This window comes from Crinia signifera, chromosome 2 (genome assembly GCF_055691185.1).
Source record: "Crinia signifera chromosome 2, ASM5569118v1, whole genome shotgun sequence".
Lineage (NCBI taxonomy): Eukaryota > Metazoa > Chordata > Amphibia > Anura > Myobatrachidae > Crinia > Crinia signifera.
In genome coordinates this window covers 309,607,300-309,628,938 of record NC_139218.1, presented here as the reverse complement: position 1 = coordinate 309,628,938, position 21,639 = coordinate 309,607,300, and the positions used below count along the sequence as shown (strand labels likewise).

Here is a 21,639-nt window from a genome sequence, read left to right as displayed (position 1 = left end):
ATAAAAAGGTTTTATTTTAAACACATAAAATCAGACCATCGGTACACTGCTCGTACCATTAAATTCCTCAGTGTGGGCTATTAGTACCACATGGTGTAATTGATAATATAAACCCGGTCACCGTCTGTTCTTGTAGCTGCCTCCTGGCAGGGACCGCTCCGTCACCTTTAGCGCTTACAGCACCTTCCGGCAAGGACTCAGCGTGTGCCCCTCAGCTTCCCGGCAGCAAGACTTCAGACACGGTGGGTTGGTTTGCGTCAGGTAGGACACTCCCAGACGCGTTTCGCCTGTAGCTTCGTCAGTGGGATGTCCTACCTGACGCTGTCTCCGTCTATTTCTACCCAGAACAATTAACAATTAACATCAGCTGGTAGCTTAACCCCGCTCACTCAGGACACGGTTCAATCTATTTAAGAGTGGCTGCAGCTTGACAGACACAGCCTGTAGCTGTCAGTCCAGTGACTAAACCATTTCATAACATGGTGACCTAAAATTCATTATAAAACTACAAAAATACAAAAACACATAAAGACAAACATTACTATGAAGCGGGACAATATTTTTTAAAATGCATAGTTGGACTGGGGATACAACTTCAAGAGGAGACTTCACTGGGCATTCGAGATTTTTCTACGGACCTTCCCTGTATTTTAAATTTAAAGAATGCCTTAATACGTAATGATTAATATTTAGCCATGTCCTGGGTCAGCGCGGTTTTACAAACATTCTCCACAACATATACACCAGGCAATTTGTTCAGGGGATCAAAAATATCTAACAAGCAATTTAACTGGCATGTTACATACACACCAGACGATTTTTTCTAATATACGGGATTAATCATAATCCTTTGCTACGCCGCTCCAATGGGGCTTTTTCAGGGAAATAGTATACATGTACAGTGTCTACATATTTTTATGACTCGCCGTTCACAAAAGTGCAAAAGAGAACAGAGAGAAATGAATGAAATGAACACCAAAAGAACAAATCCAGTAAAAGAAGATCTACATAGAATCAAGGGCTTATCAAGAGCATTTCTTAACCACACATCCCGTCGATATATCAAAGAAACGGGGCTTCTCAAGTATTAGCAATAAATGGTGTTATCTCACAATTTTCATTAAGCCCATTGGGTATAATGGTATCTAAGGTAAGTATCCAATGGGTCTCCCTTCTTAACAGTTGCTTATCAAGATCGCCACCTCTCTTGTCTGGCAAAACTAGTTCAATGCCCTTAAACTTAAGGCCACTAGCATCCCCTCCATGATGTTCCAAAAAGTGTCGGGGTACACTATGATTATTAACTTTATTTTTAATGTTCCTAGTATGCTCTAGGATCCTTATTTTTAGGACACGTTTGGTCTTTCCTATGTATAGGTAGCCACACGGGCAGGTTAATGCATATATGACTGATTTACAATTACAGTTAATAAAATGTCTTATTTTGTATTTATTTCCGTTTTTGTCCTCAATCTCCTTTGAACCCCTTTCACCCAGTTGGCACACCTTGCACTTTCCACACGTGTAGAAGCCAACGATACCACCCAACGGGCGTACCACCTTTGGTTTTTATTGGCTCCAAGCAACTCTTGGACACAAAAGATTTTATATTTTTAGCCCTTCTAAAAATCAGGTCCGGTTTATCGGGCAGTTCATTTTTTAATACAGGATCCAACTGGAGAATATGCCAGTTTTTCTTTATTATACTTCTAATCTGTCTTTCAGCATTATTGTAGCCTGTAATGAAAGGACACACCATTTTTTTGTCATTATTTTTCGTTTTATAAACTAGCAGGTCAGATCTATTTGATTCAAGTGCCCTATTCTTTGATGATTCAATTAGAGACATAGGATAGCCTCGCTCAAGGAACCTCTGTGTATACAGATCTGCTTGTTCTTCAAATTTATATTGTTCACTACAATTTCTCCGTAGCCTGGAAAACTGAGAGAACGGTATATTATTTTTCCAGGCCGGTAGATGGCAACTGGTATATTCGAGATAGCTGTTAGAGTCTACCGCTTTAAAATGTGTACAAGTTTCTATTTTGTTGTCATGGCTACTAATGCTAAGATCCAGAAAGTCCAATTTGCACTCATCAGCCACATAAGTGAATTTTAAGTTGTACTCGTTTACATTTATTTTATCAACAAATTCTTTGAAATCAGGGATAGACCCGTCCCAAATCACTATCACGTCGTCTATATAGCGACGGAAGACGATGATGCGTGGGTCAGCATATGTCTCCAACATCTCGGATTCCCACTGCCCCATGTACAGGTTTGCGAGACTGGGCGCGCAAATACTACCCATCGCAGTCCCGCAAACCTGCACATACCACTCCTCCAGGAACATAAAGTAATTGCAACTTAACACGAACCCCAAACATTTACAGATGAAATCTACTTTAGCTCTCTCTACTGTTTCATCTGACTTCAAAACCCTCCGGACTGATTCAATACCACCAGCATGTGGTATTGCCGTATACAAAGATTGTACATCTATGGAACACCATTTGTAAGAGTCTTTCCACTCCAACTCATCTAATGCTTTTAAAATATGCGTGGTGTCCTGTACATAAGATTTTAATTTTGGAACATACCCTTTAATCTGGCTATCCACATATTCGGAGACTCTTGAAGTCAGTGATCCTATGCCACTTATTATAGGGCGACCAGGGGGGTGGGAAATGCTCTTATGAATCTTAGGTATATGGTAAAATACCGCTATACGTGGGGTTCTATTGAGGAGGTAAGCAAATTCCTCCTTACAGATACATTTACTTGTTAGACCCTCTTTGAGTATACTTGGACTTTCTGGATCTTAGCATTAGTAGCCATGACAACAAAATAGAAACTTGTACACATTTTAAAGCGGTAGACTCTAACAGCTATCTCGAATATACCAGTTGCCATCTACCGGCCTGGAAAAATAATATACCGTTCTCTCAGTTTTCCAGGCTACGGAGAAATTGTAGTGAACAATATAAATTTGAAGAACAAGCAGATCTGTATACACAGAGGTTCCTTGAGCGAGGCTATCCTATGTCTCTAATTGAATCATCAAAGAATAGGGCACTTGAATCAAATAGATCTGACCTGCTAGTTTATAAAACGAAAAATAATGACAAAAAAATGGTGTGTCCTTTCATTACAGGCTACAATAATGCTGAAAGACAGATTAGAAGTATAATAAAGAAAAACTGGCATATTCTCCAGTTGGATCCTGTATTAAAAAATGAACTGCCCGATAAACCGGACCTGATTTTTAGAAGGGCTAAAAATATAAAATCTTTTGGTACGCCCGTTGGGTGGCATCGTTGGCTTCTACACGTGTGGAAAGTGCAAGGTGTGCCAACTGGGTGAAAGGGGTTCAAAGGAGATTGAGGACAAAAACGGAAATAAATACAAAATAAGACATTTTATTAACTGTAATTGTAAATCAGTCATATATGCATTAACCTGCCCGTGTGGCTACCTATACATAGGAAAGACCAAACGTGTCCTAAAAATAAGGATCCTAGAGCATACTAGGAACATTAAAAATAAAGTTAATAATCATAGTGTACCCCGACACTTTTTGGAACATCATGGAGGGGATGCTAGTGGCCTTAAGTTTAAGGGCATTGAACTAGTTTTGCCAGACAAGAGAGGTGGCGATCTTGATAAGCAACTGTTAAGAAGGGAGACCCATTGGATACTTACCTTAGATACCATTATACCCAATGGGCTTAATGAAAATTGTGAGATAACACCATTTATTGCTAATACTTGAGAAGCCCCGTTTCTTTGATATATCGACGGGATGTGTGGTTAAGAAATGCTCTTGATAAGCCCTTGATTCTATGTAGATCTTCTTTTACTGGATTTGTTCTTTTGGTGTTCATTTCATTCATTTCTCTCTGTTCTCTTTTGCACTTTTGTGAACGGCGAGTCATAAAAATATGTAGACACTGTACATGTATACTATTTCCCTGAAAAAGCCCCATTGGAGCGGCGTAGCAAAGGATTATGATTAATCCCGTATATTAGAAAAAATCGTCTGGTGTGTATGTAACATGCCAGTTAAATTGCTTGTTAGATATTTTTGATCCCCTGAACAAATTGCCTGGTGTATATGTTGTGGAGAATGTTTGTAAAACCGCGCTGACCCAGGACATGGCTAAATATTAATCATTACGTATTAAGGCATTCTTTAAATTTAAAATACAGGGAAGGTCCGTAGAAAAATCTCGAATGCCCAGTGAAGTCTCCTCTTGAAGTTGTATCCCCAGTCCAACTATGCATTTTAAAAAATATTGTCCCGCTTCATAGTAATGTTTGTCTTTATGTGTTTTTGTATTTTTGTAGTTTTATAATGAATTTTAGGTCACCATGTTATGAAATGGTTTAGTCACTGGACTGACAGCTACAGGCTGTGTCTGTCAAGCTGCAGCCACTCTTAAATAGATTGAACCGTGTCCTGAGTGAGCGGGGTTAAGCTACCAGCTGATGTTAATTGTTAATTGTTCTGGGTAGAAATAGACGGAGACAGCGTCAGGTAGGACATCCCACTGACGAAGCTACAGGCGAAACGCGTCTGGGAGTGTCCTACCTGACGCAAACCAACCCACCGTGTCTGAAGTCTTGCTGCCGGGAAGCTGAGGGGCACACGCTGAGTCCTTGCCGGAAGGTGCTGTAAGCGCTAAAGGTGACGGAGCGGTCCCTGCCAGGAGGCAGCTACAAGAACAGACGGTGACCGGGTTTATATTATCAATTACACCATGTGGTACTAATAGCCCACACTGAGGAATTTAATGGTACGAGCAGTGTACCGATGGTCTGATTTTATGTGTTTAAAATAAAACCTTTTTATCAAAATAATATTGCACTATCGAGCGCTTCCTTCCACCCCCCTTTTCTCCAGATACTATTGGTTCTGATTGGATCCCAGGACCCATCCAGGTGGGAAGCAGCGGCCAGCAAAATCAGTGACCTAGTGCTAAAAGGAAAATTGAAGGACAACAGTGTCTGATGAACTGCATGAGTATCCAATAATGGACTTTGTATAAACCCAGGCAGTCAAGCTAGCGCACCTACAGTACATACCCCCTCTTGCAAATTTTGTTATATTTATTTACATTATCATTTATTTTAACCCCTTCCCGACACAGCCTGTTTTTGCCTTCCTGACAGAGGCCTTTTTTTCAAATCTGACAGGTATCACTTAAGTGGGGATAACTTTTTTTTGCTTTTACTTATCCCAGTGATTTTGAGATTGTTTTCCCGTGACACATTGTACTTTAAATTAGTGGTAAATTTTGGTCGATACAGTTTTTTTTTTTTTTTTTTTGTGAAAAATACCAAAATGTCGTAAAAAAATGGAACATTTTGCTATTTGCAAAATGTAAAATTTTCTGCTTGTGAGACAAATAATCATACCGCTCAAAATAGTTAATAACTAACATAAACCATATCTAAACTTTATTATTACATCATTATTTCAACCTCCTTTAATTTTTTTGGACACTAGGGGGCAGCAGAGTCTAAATTTTACTCATCACACAGTTTAACGCTGCTTTTGGCTGTTCACGTTTGAACAGCCAATCGCAGCGATCGCCCATGACGGGGGGCATCGCTGCCCCCCCTGGGCAATGAGGGAGGATGTCTGCTGTCAGGGACAGCAGACATCGTCCCTCTGTCACCGCGTCTGTAGACGCGGTGACAATTCAAAGGCATGACGTACATTTATGCCATGTGTCGGGAAGTACATCCCGACCATGACGTAAATGTACGTCAAATGTCGGGAAGGGGTTAAACAAATACACTGCTTAGCAGTCATACCTAAGGAGCCCATACACATTGCGATTTTAACATGCGTTTTGAACTTTTAAAGTTCAAAACGCATCACAACGGTTAAAATCGCACCGTGTACCTGCAGGGATGCGATGTGATGCGTATCCCCAGGGGTACAATATTTTATAGCACAAAAAGTATCTGCAGGCAGTACTTTTTGTGCTACATCGCATCAGTTTTGTAGTACATGCGATGCGATGTCCATTAGGTAACTAAAGTAAAAAAAAAAAAAAAAGAGGTAAAATCGCATTGCACCCGTACAGTAGATCGCATCGCATCCCCTACAAGTGCCAAAATAGAGTACAAAATGCACAGCACACATATCGGCACGTGTATGGGCACCTCTAGACTTAAAACCTGTGACATGTCTCACTGAAGGCAGCCACCTTACTTACAGAATGAAGGACTTGATCCTGCACAATAAGTATGCAAATTGTAATGTAATGATAAACTATTACTATCAGGCTGAGTTATTTAGTGCAGTAACTTTTATATAGCTAGATTTCGCATGCTTTCTATCAGTAAGGTGTCTGCTTGTAGTGTAACAGGTGTCTGCTTGTAGTGTAACAGGCCATGTGTTCTAATACATGATGTGACGCTTGCAAAATTGATGTGTAGAATAAAGAATGTGACATCTATTGTCCTGCTAGGAAGGGGAGTCAGCCACAGAATTGATATCAATGGCATTCAATTACCTGATTAAATGTCACAGGGGAGGAGAGGGGCCCCCTTGGGAGCAGGAGCCCGGCGGCAGATGACTCTAGAGGTTTACCTTTACGTACAACGCATTATGATAAGCATCACAGTGATACTAACGAGTATGCTGCTGGTATTAAGTTGAGCATACTGCTAAATACAGACCCGATGTCATAACCATAACCTCCCAGCATGACTCTCTCCAGGAGGGACACAATGCATTGTTCCTAGGGGATACGGTGGTGAGGTCGACACATATAAGGTTGACACAGGAAATAGGTTGACAGTCAAATGGTCTTCAAGGGTTTTTCACTGTCTGTTTTCTATGGGCCAACAGGCTGTATTTCATGCCCTACCATCCACTATAGCATGGAGGGAGAACAGAATAGTGTGCCCGAAGCATGGTGAGCACAGCCCGAGACATGCTAGGGGACGCGATACACGTTGTTCACCTAGCCATTGTTGACCTAATGCTTGTGTCGACCTTAGCCATGTCAACCTATTTCCTGTGTTGACCTAAGCAATGTTAACCTTCAGTGGTTAAACCAATGACACATGCCCGTTCCTAGACTTCCCTCCTTAATTTAGGATCACCTATGTTGAAACATCTGTCTGGAAATTGAACCCGTTTAACACTGTGATGGTAATCCTGAATGGAGGCAAGTCCAGAAACTGAGCAATGTGTCCCTCCTGGAATGGGTTGGGAGGTATGCATAATACTTATGGTAAGAGCTATAAGGGCACATTCTTAAAGCCCCAAGCACTCCAAGGGAGATAGAAACCAGATGCATATGAAGTTGCCATTGCAGCAGTGTTGAAACACCCCTTGCAGAACTCTCAACCGTAATTAGCACATTGTTGCAACCCTATGGGGATGCAAGCAGTTCTAGGGGAGTTCAAGGCAGCTGCTGTAAAGTGTGCACCTCCCGCCCGCCGCTCTATTATATAGGCATCATTGTCAAATCTCATCAGCATTTACACCATAACGAGGGTTTTGTGACTAGTACCACCTCCAAGGTGGCAAGGCTTTAGATGTGGCGGTAATTGCTGGACATAACACTGCATAGTCTCCTTTTACATGATCAAATATGTCAGAGTTTATAATAAGAGATTTTCTTTCCATGTGCTATTTTTTATTTAATATTAAAGCATCCAATATAGTCTTATTTACATCATTTAGACGTCCTATAACATTAGTATGTTGATATATTCTAGCCTAGGAAGGACAGACGGCAGCACTCTTGTAAATAGTGTATTGTGATCATTTATCAGAGACATCATATAACAACAATTCGGAGCACAGGGCCCCTTTGTCAGTGTGTAATGGACCGACAAAGGGGCTATATGGCTCCCAAGTGTTGGTATTAGATATGGCTCTGCTAAGTGACCACAATATACTATTTACACGACTTCGAGTGCCAATGTATGTCTGTCCTATCCTACGCTATCTGCTTAGCTTCTTTCTGTTAATTGTGAGTGCCTGCTCTGCACGGTATAGGTATAGTCAGTGTATATGTGTGGGTATGTATATGTAATTTTATTGAAGGCATAAGTGCAGAATCTGATTACTGATTTCAATCCATGCACACTTTTTGTCTTTTAACGATCCTAGACTACAGTTTAGGATGATTTATTGGTGCGTAAGTATTTGTCAACCTGTCTGTCACGGAATTATATGTAATGGTTGGCACAGACACTATATTATGAGAGCTCTTATTTTGATGCAAGTCTGCATTCTCTCCCATTTCACATGACTTGATTGCTTGGGTTCTTTCCTCTGAGTTTGGGATTTCCCTGGAAAATGTTTACAGCTTTCCAGACAGTTGCTGGGAAGAGCCGTCATGTTCTCTGAAACAGTGCATCATGTGACTGTGGGAGAGGTCTGTGTGGCTTGTGCTGTAATTGTACATACTGTAGGCTTCACAACATGAGACTGGCAGACTTATGCTGGCCAGTTAGTTCCTTCCTATCCACTGCCCATGGGCTTTGCTGTATATAAACCATGCACGAGTTTAGAGTAATAGGGGCTATAATAATAAATTATCTGATACCATGGTACCCAAACATTTTAAAATCAAAGCACCCTAGAGTATTATAATTCTTGTTATGTTATATGATCGGCAGCCACTAGCCCTGAATGTTCCTACTACATTGACCATAAATAATTTGAATTGGTCCTGGACAACAACCCAGGGCACCCTTACAATTGTCCCAAGGCACCCCAGGGTGAAACAGCACACAGTTTGGGAACCACTGATCTAATGCAGTGGTTCTCAAAGTCGTTCCTCGGGATCCCACACAGTTAACATTTCCTGGTCACCCAACAGGCGCAATCATTACTGACTGACACATTTTAAAAGATCCACGGGTGGAGCTAATTATTTCACTTGAGTCTGTGAGAAGACTTGCAGAACATGCACTGTGTGGGGTCCTGAGGACAGACTTTGAGAACCTGTGATCTAATGTGTACCCAGCTTCAAAAAGTTGAAGCTTTAAAGCTAGACAATGCTGGGTACTTCAGCTTGTGAACTATAAAACAAATTCATAATATAATCACTTTAATCAATGTAGAGAAAGGGCAATCAATTGTTCTCTCTATTTATCTGTTAAAATAAGAAACTGGAGGAGTGCTGCATAGTGTATAAACAATATTTAATAACCAGCAGCACTGTATATACAAGGTATTCAATGCTCGTACCAAGAATAAAAACACTGTGGGTGGTTACCACAAGATTCAATATTGAAAGGCCGGAGCGCTGTTGGAAATCACGAACCCCTGCTGCACACACAGTCCATGAATGCATTGCGTCTGAAGACAAACGCAGGCAGGGAAAGCCGGTCACAGCCGGAGCAGATGCCAACAAGCCCCTGGTAATGGGTGTAGCCACATGGGATGCGTCCAATGAAAATGGGGGTGTGATACACATATGCCCCCAATAGTGTATCTGGCCCAAATAGAGCCAGATACACATATGCTGCCATGGTGCCAGATATGCCCCCACTCTGCCAGAAACAGGTATGTCCCCCACTGTGCCAGCAGTAACAGAACTCACTGTTGTTGTTCCTGCTGCTACCGGGGGTAGGAGACTCCGGTGCTGGCAGCGGCGGACTAAGGAGGGAGGCATGGGCGAGCGGACGGCTGCAGTGATGGAGCCACTCGGATTGCTACACGAGCTGCCAGTAGCTAGCTAGCTCGCGACGGGTTGGTGACCACTGATCTAGAGGAAGGCCCAGAAAAATCTACCTGTGTCAAAGTTCTGCCTCATTCCGCTGTGAGGTCAAATGGGGATCCCATCTCACTTAAAACTTGGCCAGAATTTAACGGATCCACATTGGGTTTGTTCAACCGGACAGACACACCACACACACACACACACACACACACACACACACACACCGATGAAATTAGTTTTAGAAATAAGATAAATGTTATATATTTATTTATTTATTTTTGGTAAATATTAGGTTGTAAAAGTTGCATTGATATATTGTTGAATCATTGCTGTAAACTTTGCATTTAATTAATTTCCTTTTCGAATGACCAAAAGCCAACACTTGGAGACATATTCAGTTATTTGCATGTTGTTGCACAGTCTCTTCTGGATGAAGTGCCCGGAGCTATTCACTATTGAGACTTTCAAGCAGCACCAAAGCAGTAGTTTATGCTTATTTCAGCTCGCACCTTCCAGATTTACTTGGAAGCATAGACTGCAGGACATAACCTGTGGCTAGCTGAATATAGTTAACTTTGTAAGTAATTATCCAAATCAGATTTTTTTTTTTTTGCAGGTTCACTGGATGTAAATCTGTAATGACATTTTTTTTTTCAGCAAAATTTATTTTGTAATCTCTTAAAGCACAAATCATTACGTGGATGATTCATTGCATTTCTTTCTCTCTGTTTGCAAATAGAATGTGTTCTAATGTCAAGATATATATTTTTTTTGTAGCAGTTATGTCTGAGGCAGTAATAAACTTTTGTTCTTGTTCATACAGACCTCCGCATATTAGGGTAATGCAGGCATTGCCAACCACGGTCCTCAAGGCACACCAACAGTGCAGGTTTTGTAGATATCCAGGCTTGAGCACAGGTGACTTAATTAGTATCTAAGGGTTTCTGATTAAACCATCTGTGCTGAAGCCTGGATATCACTAAAACCTGCACTGTAGGTGTGCCTTGAGGACCGTGGTTGGGAATGGCTGGGGTAATGTATACAACATTTATATTTTTGTGTAAACAATCTGTGCAGAACTGAATGAAATACATACTTTTTTATACCATAATGGGCCCTACACACATAGCGATGTGTAAGCAACCTAGCGATGCTAGGTCAGTCTCTGCTGCGGTGCTGTCACTCACTCAGTGCTGACAGCCCACACACACAGTACTGTGTGCTGAGCCAGTGACAGCACCAGTGTTCTCCGGTGGAGAACACTGGCGACCAGTGAGATTAAAGGACACTGACCATCAATCTCGGACAGCGACGCGCATTGCTGTCGCTATAGACACACACACACCGATGTACAGGCATTTTATCACATAAAATGCTTTAAAATCAACATGTGTGTAGGTCCCATTACTGAGTTACTGCTATTCAGTGTTTTAAAACAGACCTACAGCCTCAGCCAAATAAATGACATCATATCGGTGTTCCTGCAGACAATGGGGCACAATCAGCTCACTGTTTGTAGGAGAAATAGTTGTGTTTAAAGTCCATAGGTCATCAGGATAAATGGTGAAGGTGAAGCAGGGAGTCAGTCTGTGCCATGCTATGATACATCAGATCTAGTTAATAACGTGTATTGTGTAGCTTCAGAGTTGCAGACTGTTGATGACTGATGCATTGTTACACAAATGCTACTAAATGCCACTTTTTATTGAGCTAATCATGTGGTCTCCTATATGTGGCCACCTGTAATACTGTTATATAAATCACACCCTTGTCTTTAATATTTGCAAGTTTGGAAGAAATATACAAAGTAGTGTGAGTACCCTGAGTTTATTCTCGTTAATCAGATGGAAGCTTTAACGTGCGCTTAAATGACTATATCCTATATTTATATAGTTACCTGAAAACAATGTTTTTAATTTTAAAAGTACTAGTTGGTAACAAACAAATCACCTCATTATTCCATCATCTATATAAGGAGAAGAGGCAGTATATTATTATCACTTATTTATATGGTGTCACAAGGGATCTGCAGCACCCAATTAGAGTAAATAAATGAATAAGCACAACTGTGACATACAGTTGAGTACAATAGAGGACAGAGTACAGGGTACATATTCGCGGAAGGGACCCCCGCCGATGAAATAACAAGCTCCTAATGGACCTTCCTCCGCTTCCTCCTCCTGAGCAGGACCGCGCTGCCCGGGTCCCCAGTGCCCCCGCTGTCTGTGCATCAGCCTCCTCCTGCATGATGCTTTCAGCAATCAGTCTGGGACCTGCCGACTGGGAGCCCTTGAATGCCCGCTGCCTACCATGCTGCCCGGATGCAAGGTACCAACTGCAAGGTACCAGGAGAGGGGGGGGAGCAAGGTACCAGGGGAGGGGGGTACCAGGACAGGGGGAAAGCGAGGGTACCAGCTGGCAGGTACGGGGGTGGGGGAGTTGGGCAGGACAGGTACCAGGGGACACGAGGGGATTAGACTACATTGCAGTAATCTACTGCAATGTGAAAGCTAATACCGTTTTAAATACCATTTAAAAATATCGGTTCTTTAAACGGCTTGGCAGTGGGAAAGCAGCATTACTTGATTTATTAAATTTTTTTGCTTTACTTACAAACCTGAATAAAGGCCAGTGTACTGAATACCAAATACTAATGTTATTAGTGTATGGTTCAGGCAACCCTGAAACTGCTGCAGAGCAAAATGCAGACAGTTTATGTATGTGGGTTTGCTTGCTTTATGCTTCTTTTATTATACCCTTTTCACACTGGAAAATGCAGGGACCCTCCGGGAATACAGCCCAGGGATCATGCCGGGGAATTCCCGGGTTGGCCCCTTTCACACCAGAAAAGTCCCTGCATTTTCTGGTGTGGGCAGGACTCAGGAGACGGGCAGGAGGCAGTGGACAGTACTCACCCCGGGTTGCCGGTCCTTGGTGCAGATCGGGGATCCACACAGGTGGTGTGTGCATATAACAGGTCAGACGATGGGCGCCGATGACGCAGCTCTCCGGTTACAGTGAGGGCGCCTGTCCTGTCATCTGCGCCCACCACCTGTGTGGAACCCCGGCCTAACCGCAGGCACCGAGGATGGCAACCCGGGTTAGTAGCCCTACCCCTTTCAACCAGTACCCCTACCCCTTGAACCCGGGAGCAACCCTGCTATCTAGCAGGATTAAAATACCGGCAAATTTTCCCCGGATTTTGGCCCAGGAACCTGCCATAAAGCTGCCTGGAGCAGCGAAACCGGTTAGGACTTCTCACCAACCTTTCCAGCTACTACGTCTACACCAACAGGAGATCCTGGGAATATCAACCCGCTCGTTTTCCATCCGGACCCCCATCCAATTTGGATACAAGTACCCAGCAAAAAGGTAGAGGTAGAGGATACCAGCCCGCTATACTCCATCTAGCGGAGGGAGTCGGTTATTCGAGCCAACTTGGGCCGCTCCTGGACAATACATCTGGTCCTCCCTCCCTATTGCCCAATTGGGGACACCACCTCAGATCCGTTTGGACTTGTGGGAACATCCAGGTTATTCATACTCCTTGGTTGGTTGGTGAGATACGAACATATTTTACCCATGTTTTTTTTAAATAATCATGTATTCTGGCTACATGTCATTTCCTATTTTAGAGTAATCAATTTTTGTACTAGATCTAACCAATCTTCACTTATTTTTTTTTACTATAACATTACCATATTTTTATTGCACTTAGCGCTGCTCAAACACCCCCTGTTTTCCCTTTTTGTACACCTGCCACACCAGCCCTAGTTGGGAATTTAGGCTGTGTGAAAGGGATATTAATCAGTCTAGGTAGATTAAATAATATTTCGTTGTGAAAGTATAAATGAACCTGGTGTTTTTGATTCCTTGTTTTCTATTCGTTTACTGCAGTCATAATAATTCTATAGTCTTTTATTAGGTACTAGTAAGCCCGCTCAATAAATATATTGCATTAGGTCGACACCTAGGAGGTCGATAGTGTCCATGTCAACTGTGTGTGGACATTTGGGACAAAAAATACGTGAAGAACCCATATCAACCTTGTGACTGTCGACCTAATGCTTGTGTTGGCCTAATGACCTAACCCCATGTTGACCTTCTGAGGCGTCGACATAAACCCATGTCGACCCTATGACCCATATCCTTTTATTAAGTATGTCCATCGTTGTAGATATGATTCAGTAAACAATATGTCCAAATGGTAGAAACTGAAATGTATATTGTTGTGAAATGTCCATCATGCTTAGAAACAAAAGTAATAATGTGGGAATGATGTGAACTTGGTCGGCCTGCTCCAAAAATGGACCTTATGGGGGGGAATTCAATTGGGGGCAATACGGTTTCCCCCACAAGTGAATGCAGCTACATGCTTCATATGACTACAGTAAAAAAAGTGAGTCCAAGCTGTGAGGGGAACGGGTTTGATGCCACTGCTGGCGTTTACTCTGCAATGGCAGCTATCCCACTTGTGTGGCTACAGGTTAGCTTTATTATGCCCTGTGTGATCAATTGTGTTACTGACCTCATACTTTGGTCATTGTTCAAAACAGCCTCACAAGTTTGAGTGCTTGTTCAATCAGCCACACATCACTAAAGTGCTGTACAACATTTCATCTTGTTTAAAACCTTGTGTTCATATAATACAGGCTGTGCAGTCACGTTTCACTCAACAATTACACATTTTCATGAGTGTATGCACTGAGTGGCTTTCCCCCCAGCGATGATAGCCATCATCGCTGTCCATATATGCTGGGCATAGTCGCCCAGTGTGTATGGACCTAAAGATTTTGATCATACCGTTAGGGACATAAAGCTAGTGGAGCAACAATCAGTGGCGGTGCAATGAATGAGGAAAACCTAGGCAATATTGTTTTGAATTGTCTGTTAATAAGTGTCATAAACTAGTGAGGCTAAATATACAAATCTGGCAGTTTAGTGGGTAGGCTCCATGAAGTTTGCCCATTAGATGACTGCACATTCTAATACAGGCAAAATCCCTTTCTCCCCAAATCCAATCTGTTTCTTTTTGGTCCACTCGCATATTAAGGATGTCTGACTTTCAGTCGTTTGACACACCATGTTTCTGACCACATCAGAAGTGCTGTTGTTTATTTTGTGCTGCAGCATTCTATTGTGTTGTGAAGTATTAATATGCATTTGGCAGTAAATGAGGGTCTACTGGGTGTATTCAGCGGCTCAGTGACCACATTATTATAATGTGCAGTAGTTCGCAGTCAACACACACTTGTTTGTTCTGAGTCTTGTGATGTCTTGGGTTGTACTCACTGCTGACATTACTTTGTGAATGAGTCAAGGCCAGGAGCTAGCAAAATCCTTGAACAAGAAATCCCTTCCTTCATGACAACCCTGTTTGTCTGTCTCTAGTAATTAAGCTTTGACACTGCATGTATAGAAACGGAAGGACCTGGATTGTGTTTATTGGTAAGGCTTACCAGTAAAGGGAAAGTTTATGTCTCGGTGCAGTAGACCGCATTCCTTCCATGCACATTAGGATGTGTGGATATGAATTTACGCTGGCATGTTTGGTACTAGAAGGAAAACTTTCTTACGTCCAACAATTACAATGAACCTGTGCTCCAGGGTCGTAACGCTATAGCAATAGAAATAAAGCATCTTACAGCTATGCACATATTCACATATGGTTCAGTAAGACTCGTATGAAAAATGAATTTCACAATACATTATTTGCAGTGAAATGCAGGAAGATGAACTTCACATTTTTTCTTAAGCCGTGTCACTAGCACTCTGTCCAGTAGGGGACTTAGCCATTATTTTGCATTACAGAGAAGTGTTAATCATTAGTAGTACCTATTACATAACATGGGGACGTCCACCTTCAGATCCCTCTTGTTCAGTAAACCTCATATGTTGATGTATTAGACGTTGTTGTGAATTTCTGTCATGTGATCTCTGTACTTTTGAAGCGTTTGTGTGTGTTGTGAATGTCTGAGGTAATGGAAGTTGATAGGTTTACAAAACACCTATGTTCTCAGCCCCACAATCACGCTATCAATCTTATCAAATTGTATAACATTCCAAGCTACACTAATAAAAGGCAATATAACTCTTTTTACACCAATAATTGTTTATTGAAAAATTGTGAATCTTAAGGGGGGTGGGGGACAAAAAAAAGAAGAATTGGCGAAAGGAACATAACCACTTTGCAGCGGAGAAAACATATCTAAAGAGCGTCTGAAAATGGCATAGATTAAATAGAAAAGTCTGCTTTTTTTCAGCTAACCATAAAAACACACTGAATTGAATACCCCCCTTAGAGGGGTTACATTTATTCCTGTCCTCCAGGTCTTTTAGATCTGGATCCTCCAAACGTAATATAATTTAAAATTCTGCCAGTAACCTTTGAAACAAATTGGAAGGGCCAGTAAAAGGGGTGGACCTTGAGAAGGAGGCTTGGGGAGATTATCTAGATTACGGGGGTGGACCTTGAGGAGGAGGCTCTGGAAGATTTATCTAGTTTACGGTCCAGTACTAAGTTAAAATCTCCCAAAACAACGAGAACCCCTACACGATTTCTGAATGGTTAAACAAAGCTTACAAATAAAGGGTACCTGATTAGAATTAGGGGATACACAGAAACAAAAATTACCAATTTATATTCCATTATAAAAAGCAGCCATTATTGTCTCTTATTTGGGAATTTTCTTTTACCTGTCGTTCACATTGGGATGATCTACCATCTCTCTGGGTGTTGGAAAATACAAATGTATGACCTGCTAATGATCTGCTGAAATTATGGGCCCCATACATCAGCAATCACAATTTATGGATTTCCAGATACAGGGATTTTTTGGCCAGTTAATGGATTTTACAATCTATCTGACTTTGCCCACACATTACAGATTTATTTCAGTGATCGGCAGATTTTTCCATCTAAAGATTGCATCTTCATATCTGGAAATTGCCCAATCGATTGTCATTTCAGTTGTTCATAATGTAAATAGATGAAGAAGACGAATTGGGAATGCCCACACATATAAAAAAGATCTGCAGATAATACCAGATTATTAAACATATTTAAAAACCTGATTAAGCAATCGATTGGCATTTTTGATTGGGATTGCCAAAAGGGGGAGCCCACACATCTAAAATTAATTGTGGCAATCATCTCCATATCTGAAAGATGTCACAATTAATTGCTGATGTATGGGGCCCTTAAGCATTCCTTGGCAGCGGAAAGAAAACCGGTTTCATTTTCCCCAAGAGTATGGGTTGTTAGGTCAACAGTGTCTAGAACGCCAGTCAAAAGTTTGACCGCTATTAAGGGCCCCATACATCAGCAATTAATTGTGACAATTTTCAGATATGGAGATGATTGCCACAATACATTTTAGATGTGTGGGCTCCCCCTTTTGGCAATCCCAATCAAAATTGCCAATCGATTGCTTAATCAGGTTTTTAAACATGTTTAATAATCTGGTATTATCTGCAGATCTTCTTTTTTATATGTGTGGGCATTCCCAATTCGTCTTCTTCATCTATTTACATTAGATGTCCTACCCCTGGATACTCTTGTGGATACAAATTGGATTACAAATTCTCCTACAAACCACTCTGACCAACTCCCTCCACACCAATCTTTTTGCCTACTGGACATTCAAGGGACACCACCACCTGTTCATTTTGGAGCCGTTCTTTCCGTGAGTAAACAACATCTATGCTCACGAAGTGACCCATTACATCTGGCTATCCAACAGGTTAATGAAAACCCACCAAACCAGTTAACATACATCTATTTGGCAAAAACTGTCTAAAAAGGGAGTCTATATAGGAACAAGTGTGACTGTATTTTTCCCAAGTATCCATCCCCCAATTATAGGGGCTTTTTCGTGCACAATGCAATATACCATCACCAGATGTTTTTAGCAATTACATGCGCTCATGTGAAATATGTGTACTTTTTATTTGTTTAATAAATTGTTATATGTTGATATCAAATTGGTCGGGATTGTAATTCTTTCATTGATACAGCGCTCCACCAATCCAGTTTTTCTTCCATATTTTCCAATGGGGGAATGACCACCCCCACTGGTGTGAGCAGCTATACAAGATAGCCCATCCCCAAGCGCCTGTTTTTTGCATTTATAGAGACGCCTTCTTTTTCCCGTCTACGGTAGAGAGACGTCCTCTGTACGCAAATTCTCTTTTCTATTTACATTATGAACAGCTGAAATGACAATCGATTGGGCAATTTCCAGATATGAAGATGCAATCTTTAGAGGGAAAAATCTGCCGATCACTGAAATAAATCTGTAATGTGTGGGCAAAGTCAGATAGATTGTAAAATCCATTTATCTGGCCAAAAAATCCCTGTATCTGGAAATCCATAAATTGTGATTGCTGATGTATGGGGCCCATTAGTTCACATTTCAGAAAGGTCGAGATGCATAAGGTGGACATGGTAATAAGTTTGACACATGGAAAAGGTCGACGTGGTAAAAGGTCATCATGAATTTTTCATATATTTTTAGGTATCTACATAGGTTGACATGGACACCATATAAATGTACATTTCTCCCTGCAGCTTGTGTGTAGAGAGAAAATCATTTGATGGTCACCAACCATTAAATGATTGAAACGCTGGGCTTACCTATGGGCTCTGCCCCACACCCACACTGCTAGGTGCAAGCGGGACTGCGAACAGGCAGTTTGCCATGCCCGCTTGCAACCGGCATCTGAAAATGAAAATGTAATCAGAATAACCCCCATTATACCATTCTTTAGTTCCTGCTAGCGCTGTTTATCAAATCAGTCAGGTGTGTAGCTAGCATTAGAAAGGTGCACAAATGCTAAACCCTTGGGTGGTAGAAGTCTGAGGCCTGGCAGAACCTGCGGGGCGGCGGGGCGGCGGGGGGGGGGGGGGGGGGGGGAGGAGAGTGGACTCGCCAGACTCACCAGACTGTCAGGTAGAGGGGTATAGTAGCAGGAGTCCTAAGTGCACCTGACTGAACCTCACAGACAGCAGGTCCACTCTCTCTTGTTGCAGTACAGTAGCAGCAGAGAGCAGGCAGGTGGGCAGCACCCGTCTCAAGGTGCAGCACTATCAGCAGCAACCAGCTCTTAGAGCCCTCTCCTGGGAGCCATGATCCAGCTGCTGTGACACAGTGCTGACCAGGTAGCAGTCCCTGCCCCAGAGGAGGACGCAGCTTCTGGGGAGTGGACGGTGGCCAGCACCAGCACCCCCGGCTGCCTGGGAACTGCAGACAGTGAAGAAGTCAGCTAAGCATGAAGTGTGTAGGAAGCGGGGTCCCGGCGTGAAGGCAGTAGGGGGCCCGGTGTGCAGGCCGCGGGGATCCGGCGGATGGTACCCAGAAGACAGATCAGATGCTCAGACCTCAGATGCAGCGGGGATCAGCAGGAGCTCAGTGGTGCACAGTGATTAGGCCCCGCCCCGAGTTTTGTAATAGCCGCTGTGGACCTGCAGTGCTCTGTTCTCTCATACAGCCGGGTGAGTTGTCCACTGCTCTGCCTGGTTGTTACCGCAAGCGCTTTCGGCCGGCCATGACCAGATTCTGCTTCCTCCCCCCAAAAAAATCTGGTTGCCAGGAACCAGAATTTGGTCGCCGTGGCCATCTGGAGTTTGTCGAGCCCTGTGCTATACCATAGCCATTTGGCATGGGGCTCAAGTCATCCTGTGTGAACTTTTTTTTTTTATTCAAATCGCATGTATTTCAAATTGCTCCCGTGTGGTCCGTATCACAAAGAAAACAATGTATGTGCAGGCAGATATTTATGAATTCGATCGCATGCACCCTGTAATTGACAATTGTAGTGTAGTCAAAAATTGGGCGTACAGTAGTTCAAATCGAACCCACTGTACAGTGCAATTTGTATGGCTCAAATCGTACCTAGCACACATCTCACGGTGTGTGGGCACCATAACCCAGCTCCGTTTTCAGACTGCACTCCATTTATGCAGCTTGCATTGTCACTACATCTATGTCCACTTAGAGTGCTTGTTTGCTCTCAGTGTGTTCTAGAATCTCTAGTCTCCAGCTATCTGTGTGACTGCAGAGCATGGCCTGGAAGTGGGTCAGATGCTCATTGCGGTGTCTGGTTGGGGAAGTTCTGCTTATCTTTAAAATAAGCAATTATGAATTCATGTGACTTCTGCATTTGTACTCTCTATATTTCAGTGCTGCCATTATCAGAGACTGCAGTTCCTGCTCTGTTCTGACATGTGATTCAGCTGTGACTTTCACAGTAACATGTTTTTTTTTTTTTTTTTAATTATTAAAGTCTCTTCAAAGCATTTGCTTATTACCTATATTTGTACTGAGAGATTCTTAAAGGACAGTGTTTCTGCACATGAACCATAACTTGATCATGCACTTCTTCAGAGATGGTGTAATGGCATACCTTCCAACTTTATAATAATGCATGGAGGACCCTCACACTTGGCCAGAATTTTTGAGGTGAGGCTGGCAGCTGTGGGGGCAATATTTATTGATGGAACAAATGTCTCCTCCAGCCACGAAGTACGCTGCCTTGGCATCATTCTTGATTAATCTCTCCTTTAGACCACACATTCAGCATCTCTCACAGTCCTGTCGTTTCCACCTCAAAAATATTTCCAGGATCAGACCCTACCTCACACAGGATGCTACAAAGGCCCTCATCCACTCGCTAATCTCCAGATTGGACAACTGTAATCCCTACGTTCTGGCCTTCCTATAAAACATCTCTCTCCACTTCTATCCTCAGTGCTGCTGCCTGGCTCATCTTCCTCTCCAAATGTACTATGTCCACCTCTTCTCTCTTTCAAGCCCTACGCTGGCTCCCCTTTCCCTTCAGAATACAATTCAAGCTCCTCACACACACACACACACTTACAAAGCAATCGCCCATTCCTCGCCCTCCTACATATCTGACATTATCTCTCCTTATATTCCCACCTGCCCCCTCTGCTCCACAAATGCACACCGCCTCTCCTGCCAACTGGATACTTCCTCCAAGATTTTGGCCATTGTGCTCCTTATCTCTGGAATTCTCTAACTCTTCCTATCAGATTTACCACCTCCCTACAAAACTTTAAACGGGCCCTCAAGACCCACTTCTTCATTAAATCTAACCAATTCTCATTATAAAATTATGATCATGCTCACTTCGACCCCTGCTCTGTCACCCCAGTCTGTCTGCCCCTTCCCTTTAGATCATAAGCTCTCATGAGCAGGGCCCTCGCTCCTCATGTGCTTCTCTAAGAATACTGTATATCTTTGTGACTGGTAAAATAGCGTTAGTGTCCGCTACTGCAACTGTTTTTTATTTACCATGTACTTGTCCTAATTTGTATTTGTACTGTCAATAGCTGTTTTCTTGTATTTTTGCTAATCCATGGCGGTCAGGCGGTGCGGAACCCTTGTGGTGCCATATAAATAAACGATGATGATGATAGTGGGTATGAATTCTAAAAGTATAGCCAATTGTGTTTTATGCAATGTGTGCATTATCTATAAGCATTTTCTCCTTATTCCGTTTTCATACTAGTGTCTTTAAGTGAGATAAGACAATTGAGATAATATACATTATAATCCAATCCATAAAAAACATTCAGTAGTAAGTAAATAATATAATCAAACTATTTCTGAATCTGGCACATACACGCGGGATGATTATTTTTACTTTGTATTTTTTTTTGCCTATTTTTTAAAGTTATCTGTCTAGATTGCCTAGAAATTACACACAAATCGCTCCATGTGTACACCCCATAGCGATGGTGACATTGCCAGCTCAGATATTTAGTGCATGCACTGCATATCTAGTAAGATTGCCTAGGCTAGATCACTTAGCACTGATCTCTAAGCACAAAATCGCCCTAACTCCCTTATTTGGGGTGCAGGCATTTACCCGACGACAGGATCCCGACTGGCAAAACAGACAGCCGGGTTCCCGA

At 42.3% G+C, this 21,639-nt stretch overlaps 1 protein-coding gene across 1 annotated transcript in view; it reads left to right on the top strand.

Annotated features, from left to right (window-relative positions):
• ELF1 (E74 like ETS transcription factor 1) overlaps positions 1-21,639 on the top strand; it is a 105,171-nt gene that overhangs the window by 875 nt on the left and 82,657 nt on the right. The gene's annotated exons all lie outside the window — the stretch shown is intronic.